We start from the raw sequence: 9,355 nt of genomic DNA, 5'->3' as shown, positions 1-9,355 counted from the left end.
CCCAGAGTGCCAAGGCTGGAGGGTCACTGAGAGTCTGAGAATGGCATTTCAAAAAGAAATGAAATGCAAAAAAAGCATCAAATTCCTTAAGACTATCAAAATCGGTATTTGTTAGTCATTTTTGTGAAACTGGCACGGGATAGTGTCATCTTAGAGATGCGAGGCTAATTTGAAGAATTGGCTGAGATCGGCCTATAGGTAAGTACGTAGGGCTTCCCTTGAATAATGGCTGGAGTGGGAGGGCTCAATTCACCTTAAGTGATGTCAGTTATAGGCCCATGGTCCATGATTGTATAAGAAAACAGGCTGAGAAAGCCATGAGGAGCAAGCGAGTATGCAGCATTTTCCCATGGAGTCTTTTAGTTCCTGCCTCATTTAACCAATAGCCGATATCTTCTAAATACAAATGGCTGGATTTCTTCCTCTTATTATTTATATATTTAGCCTGACAAAATACTAATCAATTTAAGACATTAAACATTGCTTTTGGAAGGGGGATTTTCCCTTCTGGCGAAAATATGCAACCTATTTTGTTTTCCTACTCACTCCCATTGTCAAAGCCAAGTCTGATGAATCTGAGACACATGCTGTGTCGCTGCCCTCCTGAAGCCTGCATGATTGTAAGTTAACCTATTACCAGGTTTGTTTCAGCCTCAGTTGTCACTCCCATGTGTTTCTGTCTCCCAAGTTGTTTGCCTATCTTTAGGTTTTCATCAAATTGAACAGCATCAAATTAGTCTCTGAGTGTCTAGATTAACTTTATTTTCCCCTTCCTTCCATATTTATAAAATGAAAATCAGATGCCTTCCTTCTGTTCAGAATGCCTTTCAATATCTCCATATCATCTACTTACCAAAAAAGGAAATTCCAGATTCTCCTCATTCCTTTACTCATTAAAGGAGCAGAGAAGTAGTGAGATGAAGATGTGATCTGAAGATGAATCCCTTTATGGCTCCTTCCTGGGGTTATTATTGCATATGAAAATCCAATTTCTCGGTATATCCCATCATGGCCACACAGTTCATTCTTGGAGATATGTCATAAGTCGCTCATAAATGAGATAGCCATGAGAGGTTGAACTTATTAGAATGACCTCAGTAACCATTCTTACCAAATGCTTTCTTTCTTCTTGTTAATCAATGATTGCCTCCTGTATGTTCCTATCTATCTGTCTATCTATCTATCTATCTATCTATCTATCTATCTATCTATCTATCTATCTATCATCTGTCTATCTATCATCTGTCTATCTATCATCTATCTATCTATCTATCTATCTATCATCTGTCTATCTATCATCTATCTATCTATCTATCTATCTATCTATCTATCTATCTATCTATCCATATCGCCCATTCTCCCTGTCACTCACGCCCTTCTTCCATTCCCTCTGTCTCTATCCTTCTCTTTCTCCATCCTGTCCTTCTTTCCTCTCAGACGCTCTCTACCCCTAGTGTTTCTCTCTTTAGTCTCTCTTGTAACACTCATTTATTGTGATTATTGTGGAACAATACTGAGAGTAGAATTTGGAGCTAATATGTAAGTTTTAAGTTATAAAATGAAACTTTCAGTAACATTTAATTTATATTTCATACCAACGTACGATATACAGCAAAAGAAGTTTTTCTAATAAACAATTCTATCCCAAGAGGTGGTGCCTGAAGTAAATGTCAGCTTTATGTATTCATCTGGGAAGACCTCATTGCAAAGATCCTAAAAATAATTTCTATTAAGATTTAGCTATCTTTATTATGATGTGACTTTATGTGAGATATCATTGCATTCTTTCTAATATATTTTCCCAAAACCTAGTACAGACACCGTAAGCTGGAACATTCATTATGTCTGAAACCATAAAGACTAGATTCAAATGAATTAGATGTTGGTGTCTTAGTGTTCCAATCCATTGTAAGCTATATATTTATTTGTCTGCTAACATATTTGTTTTTGACTCAGTCATTCAACAGTCATGTTAGAAAGCCTATTGTTAGTCATTCTTGTTTGGTGTTAATTACCAGCAAAGAGGAAAATTATGTGGCTTGTATATTATAAAATTATTAGAAGAATGAAGATCAGGGGCATAGCTAAGAGCAGTCCTGAGAGATGGCAGATGGTGACTTTAAATACGATCTTAGGTCAGTCTGCCTGACAAGGTGATGTGCAATCAATGATTTACAGTATGTGTAGTTATCTAGGGAGTAGTCTTTCAGCCAGGAGAATTGTCAATGATGTATCCCACAGGTACCCAGGATAGGATTGTCTGCTACACAGAATTTGTATAGAGGACAGAAAGTTAAAAAACTTGGTTTTGAAGACCTGGAAGGGACATTTGTAGGGTCTAATTATTATTATTTTTGGATAAGATGGTGAATTAGAAGTTAACTTTCTGTGATTATATGTATGAGAACAATCAAGATGAACTATGGCAGACCAAGAAACAAAAGTCACTGATGCTATAGTTTATGCATAAGATGTTTCCCAAAGTCTAGTGTGTTTGAACATTTGGTCATCAGCTTGTAGTGCTATTTTGGAATACTGTGGAAGCTTAGGGAAGCAAGGCTTCGCTGAGGGAATGCATCATTGAGTGGTGGATTAGTAGCTCCAACTCATTTCTGGCTCCCATCTCTGTTTCCTTCTCTAGCCAGCTGTGTGCAAGCTACTGCACCACATAGAGATGGTACTATTTCAATGTTTTCTTTCTGTGATGTGGACCACCTTTAAAACTGGAGCCAAAGAAAATCCTCCTTCCATCAATTATGTGTTGTAAGATATTTGATCACAGTCCGAAGAAAAGAAGTCTGAAGGGCATTTTTTGTAACTTCAATACACTGTGAGGGACTGGTCATTCTAGACAACCAAAGGGGACACCTGCTTTGTAGTTCCCTCTCTTTAGAATGCTATCATCAAGCACCCTATGCTTTAAGACTGTTGCCTGAAGACAAGGAACCATCACAAGTCAGGGAATCTGGAATATGGAAACAAAGGTCCACAATGTCTGGGTAGAGGGCTGCCTCCAAAGATAGTCATGGATGCTGAAGGTTGCCAAAGGTGACCCACTGCAGAGTTTTAGGGAGTCCATATTGTTAAAGGTGCAATGATTCCTAGCTTCACTCTCTCTCTGAGAAGGGAACAGGATTCATGCTCTGATTATAATTCTGAAGACCAATAGATTTGAGTTCATATCTCACAGACTGCTTGGTTTCGAAAACTACCTGTGTTGATATATTGTTTATGATCTAATAAAGCACCTGGAGATCAACGTGCAAAGCCAGCCACAGTCCTACAGACAGGCAGTGGTGGTATACAACTTTAATGTCAGGACTGGGAAGACAGAGGAAGACAAATCTGTTAGTTCAAGGTCACAATGAACTACAGGAAATTGATCCATTCTAAAAGAGAAACAGCTCACACAAGGTGATCTCAGCACTTGGAATCACATGCCTTTAATCCCAGCACTAGGGAGGTGGAGACAGGAGTAATATGGCTGGGCAGAGAGAGGAATATAAACCAGGAGGAGACAGGAACTGAGAAGACTGTAGTCTGAGGCTTGATGGGGAGCACTGCAGCCTGCATGTTGCCTCTGAGTACTCGAAAAGACGGGATCACCCAATTCAGCCTGAGGTAGAGGTAAGAGCTAGTGGCAGGCTGCTTTGCTTCTCTGGTCTTTAGCTTGAACCCAGATATCTGTCTCTGGGTTTATATTATTCGTGCTACAGCTACCTATTCATTACATGCTGTTTGCTAATTGCTAGGACTGAGAAACTTGAGACCAGTCAGGAGGATTCTTCAATTTCAGCATCCATTTTCCTCCAGAGGGTGGTTTGCTGCTGTGTGGGGTCAGAAAAGGCTAACTGAGCAAGAAGAGTATTAAGCTTTCTGATTCTGAATTTGCCCAACCCAGGACAGACCAGCCCTCTGCTTGCTTACTGAACTCTAAGACTACCTAGATTTGGACATTTTCCATCTCTGGATTCATAAACAGATGTGGGTGGGTGGGGCTTCGAAGTGGCTGAGACCCAGCCTTGTGCATAGGTTCAAAAGATCACTAGGACTAGCAGCAGCTCCAGGTTTGCAGAAATGGGAAAGTGACACAGGGAAGGTTATCATGAAGCCGAACCTCTGGGAGTAAACTGTCAGTGGGCCTTAGCCTACACAAAGCATCGCTCTGAAAAGTGGAAAGCCCAAAGTGTTCCGGGAAGCTTCACCTCAGCCCCTGACATTCATATACCCAAAGAGTCTGAGATGTTCTGGTGGAAATTCCAGCCCAAGGCCCCTCCCTATCTCTCTCCAAACCCTGCTACGTCTCAGAAAGCCTACAAAATGATGAAACCTCCCCCCCCCCACCAGAGATACTCATGACTACTCTCCTAGGGTATTTAAACTGCCCCCAGAAAACAGATGCCTGGTATTCCAGTCTCTCTAATCTTCTCTCTGGGGTGCTGAGAAATCATCCAGGAGTGTTGTATCCATTAAATGTGGGCTTTTTCTAATTAGGTTTGATTTGGATTGCTGTGTCAGCGGAGAGGTTTATCAGGGTACAGAAAGTTCTCCCAAAGGACTCAGATATTGCATGCTATCTCATCCACTTTACAGATTTCAATATTGAAGGACTCATAAAAAGTTCTTCAATTCTTTATTATTTTATTTGTGTCCTGATTTTCTTTTAGCTCACACACACACACACACACACACAAATTTTAGATCAGTTTTCCAGATGACATAACAATTTCCTGTGAAATATTTCCAAACCAAATTCTACAGCTTATTAAGTACATCAGCCAGCATGATCAGACTCATTTTATTTCAGGGATAAAACATGATTTAACATATATAAATTCAACAAATCTAATACAGATATATATTGACCTGGTGAAAGAAATTACCTGGCCTTCTCAATATATACAACATTATGATAAGAACCTTATAGAACTCAGCATGGGGGGAAGAGACCTCAGCATAAAGAAAGCAACATAGCCTAAACCTATAGCCAACAAAATAGTAAGTGGAGAAAATTCTGAAGTCAAGAATGAGACAAGGGAGTCTGCTCTCTCTATCTTTATTTCATATGATGCATGTAAGCTTCAGCTAAGAAAATAAATACAAATGAATTAATAGGATATGTATGGACTACCCATAGAAAAGGAGAATAAATAATTCCCATATTCAGACAATATAATCTTGAGTTCGAAAGACCCTAAAAAATCACCAGAAAACACTTAACATTTGACAAAAAAAATGGCAAGCAACAAAATCAAAACACAGAAAGCAGTAGCTTTTCAATATACCAACAATTAACTTGTCAGGGAATAAATCAGGAAAATAAATCCACTTGTATCAGGTTCAAAGTAAATAAATATAGAAAATATCAAGAAATAAATCCAACCAAGGATGGGAAAGACTAAGAAGTTAAAGACATCCAAGAAAGAAATTGAAAAAGACAGTGGAAGTGAAAAGAATGTCTGTGTTCATGCATCAACAGAATCAATACTGCGAAAATGGTCACATCACCAAAGCAATTACAGACTCAGTGCAATCTCTGTCAAAATTCCAATAATGTTTTTTTTTCACAGAATTATAAGCAAACAGTCTGAAAATTCAGATGGAATCACAGAAAAGTTGAAGTTGCTAAAGCACCACGGAAGCAATGCTGGAGACTTATAGTGCCTTACCTTGAATTATACAGCACAGAAGTGGTTAAAAAGCTAGTATATTACTGTGGTCGAGAAAGAGACATGTAGATTAAAATAATGTCATAGAGGAATTATTAATTAACCAAGCAGAAAGAAAATGGAGAAGGAAGAAGAGGTGTGTGGGGGGGCAAATATATTATTATAAAAAATCAAATCAAGGGATTAGATGCCTTCACCTTAATTATACCTGCAAAGAGACTTGACCTCCATTTGAGGTCATAGTTTTGCCATCCATTTCCTGTGTGCTAATAGTTAACCCTAGAATCTAAAATGCACCCCTGTCACAGGAGGAATGGGTCTTTACACGTGCTGAGTCTATCTCCTAACTGACTCTCCTCCCTTTCCGCTTCCCTGAGGTAAACATGAAAGAATTTCAACCGCCCAGACTGAGCACAGAATGGTGGAATTAAAGGTTCGAGAAGAAAGTAGAACGTGAAAGTCACATGAAGGAAGGGGTGAGTGCCTGGATTCTGAGCACTTGAAGGGCGATGCTAAGGGCCCTCTGGAGACTGGCAGAGAGTTCAGTGTGAACAGTCGACTTTATCTCCTGTCTTTCTGCAGTTGTCTTAGGTTGTGTGAGTTCCAGAAACTGCAGCTCAGGAGTGAGACTACTGTCAAGTGAAGGAAGAGAAGGTTCTTCAAGCTGGGGAGTTAATTAGTGCACAGTAAATTTGAACCCTTTCATGGGAAAAAAATGGTGTCTTTCCTCAGTATTTATTTAAAAATTACAGAATTTAAATGAACGTGGGAACCCAGGACAGTGTTTCAGGCCTCTGAGGATTCATTACCTATCTGGATATTTATAATAATTGGCAGTTCCCTGCCTTCTCAGGACAACCTCTAAGGGATCTCAGATTTGCTTTAAATGCTAGTAAATGTGTAACACGTTCATGAGTCTGGTATATGGAATACTCCCCATTATTTAATGACTTCAGTTAATATTGAAATAACAAGGTATTATAGTCGCAGATCTTTTCCTAAGCATAAAATAGGTTGAAAGCTTAGATTTATAGTCTAAATGTTTCAAAATATATTTATTTACTGTTGCAAAGTTGTTGTCAAATCCCTCTACTCTAATTTGCATTTTAAATCAAATATTGCTATGTCTGAATCTAAGAAGCTGGTATCTTTGTGTCCAAAGTCACTGTCTGAATGCATGTTTTCTGTGGTCCAAGGTGCCTTGTGCAGTGCTGGTTTGATCAATTCCTCAGGGTAAGCATTTGAAGTGACTTCACCTAGAAGAGCCTGGAATATCATAGTACCAAGAGGCAAGCGGTAAGAGATTCCTAAGAGAATCAGAACTATGTGATAAAAGTGAGCCTGGGCAGGAAGAATCATGAGGGCAAGAGTAAGGCAGGCAGCTGCTCCAAGGCATTCTTTTGCTAAAAGAGAAGTTAATAAATCTTAGCTGCTTATTTAGCCATCATATCAGTACTTTGAATTCTGTTAGGCAATGTTTAAATCATTGCTTCTAGAAAGCAGCTTTCTTGATTGTACTGAGGGAATGGCAAAGACTTACATTCTGCAGAGTGATTTAGCCACGAAGGCTGAATAGCATAAACTCCCCAATCTAAGAGCAAAGCTGTGAATTCACCCGAATATAAAACACCACTCTAATGCTGACAGTCTGTGCCAATTGTTAAATTTTCTTTGAGGCACACACTCTATAACTTGTCCTATGATATAATAGCTGGTTTCCTTATAATTGCAGAGACCATGAAAAACAAGACATGTTCATCACCGCTAATATTTTTAAAACACTTAGTGCATGAATGAAAGACATGGATCCAACAGTACAATGAAGCAATAGCCTTTAAATCATATGATATTAATGGGAGTGATGTAAGAAAGATGAGAAAGAGTAGCTGCAGGGATTGTCTTTTCCAGAGGACATTAAAAAGATCATAGGCAAAGAGCAGATTTCCTCTCTGCTCTAAGCAATATAATTTATATTATTTGATACTGTAATTTTTTAGATCAAGCACACTTGATCATTTTCCTCATTTGTACTCTTTCTGCATTCTTGCCTGATACTTTTTTATCATTTAATTACCTTATCAATCACTTTTTCCTCCAGTTCTGAAGCGCTGCTGAAAATCATCTTCACGGGGTTGAAAAGCAAATTTATTTGCTCTTACTCCGTCATTTTCTTTTCGTCTTCCTCTTTTTTAAATAATAAAAACTGTGTCTGGTACAGCTTAAAAGGACATGCTAATTTGGAATGGGGTGGTTATGTTTATTTATTTCCCTTTTCTTGTATAGCATATAATGATAAGAATCCAAAGAAGCCATGTATTTTTTTAATAATTTCAAAAAATGGAAAATGAAGCATTGAAGAAACCAGAAGAAACTACATATTACATTCCATTGTAGAAGATAACTTTGTTAATGACAATTAAGTAATGACAGACAAGGGAACTAAAGACCAACAGACAGATGGACAGACAGATCCATAAACAAAGTATATAAACTTGCATTCGTTTTGATGATTCCACAAAAGTTTTGCTGAGATAGCTTTGTCATTTTAGCTCTCTGAGCAACCTCAGACCTTAAGGAGCAGACATCAATCACTTTCTGACCCATGGCGTCACAGTCAGGTTGACAAGGCTACTCCTGGAGATACAGAACAAAGATGAGGAACAACGGCTGCTCCTGCAGAGGACCTGGCTGTAGTTCACTGCACCCACCTGGTGGATCCCAACCTTCCATGACTCAGTTTCCATGGATCCAATGCCATCTTCTAATCTTCCTGGGCACCAAGGACCCAAATTGTACACACACATTCAGGCAAGCAAAATACTCATAAACACCAAATAAAATAAATAAAATCTATATTTTTATAAAACATTATTGCTTTATGATGGCATATATTTTGAAATCTTATTAACACTAGATAAGGAGATAAATAGACTATATTAGATTATTAGAACATTTTTGGTCATATGGCTACTATTTTATCAGTGTTAAATAAAAAATACACTTAAAATGTGTTCACCTCCTTTTTTTCCAATTACTGTTTATATACGAAGGCATAACCGAGTGTTTGGATGTTGAATAGCCATATATTTATAATTTGGATTTCCTTCAGTAATTTAATCTTCAAATGGTTGATTTAGACTTTCTCTGTGGACTAGAATTTCCTCTGAAACCATCATTAATGCCACCACAGAAGTAGATAAATAACATAAAAATGTTAAGGACAAAGCCCCATCAATGTCTTTGGTACATGGTTAGTATCGTTTTCTAAGAGCTCACTAAGTTGAAATAGGAGTATCCTAGTTGGCTTTCTGTTGCTGTGATAAAGTTACTTCCCTTGGGGAGGAAGAGTTTATTAGCTTACAAGCAACCATCTATTATAGGAGGAAGACAACTCAGGAACCTGGAGGCACAAAAGGAAGCATTGACCAGAGGGTTCTGTTCACAGACTTGCTCTCTCTGGCCTGTTCAGCTGCCTTTATTTATACATCCTACAATCTCCTGCCAGGGATGGTGTTACCTTCAGTGGGATGGCCCCTCCCACAAGAATCAATAATCAAGAAAATACCCATAGACATGAACACAGTTCAATCACACGGAGATAATTCCTCAATTGAGATGGCTTCCTCTCAGGTCTGTCTAGGTGTTTGGGAAGTTGAAAAAATTAACTATGGCATAGGAACAAGGGC

Source organism: Cricetulus griseus, chromosome 8 (assembly GCF_003668045.3).
Source record: "Cricetulus griseus strain 17A/GY chromosome 8, alternate assembly CriGri-PICRH-1.0, whole genome shotgun sequence".
NCBI lineage: Eukaryota > Metazoa > Chordata > Mammalia > Rodentia > Cricetidae > Cricetulus > Cricetulus griseus.
Note: the sequence above shows the minus strand (reverse complement) of the source record.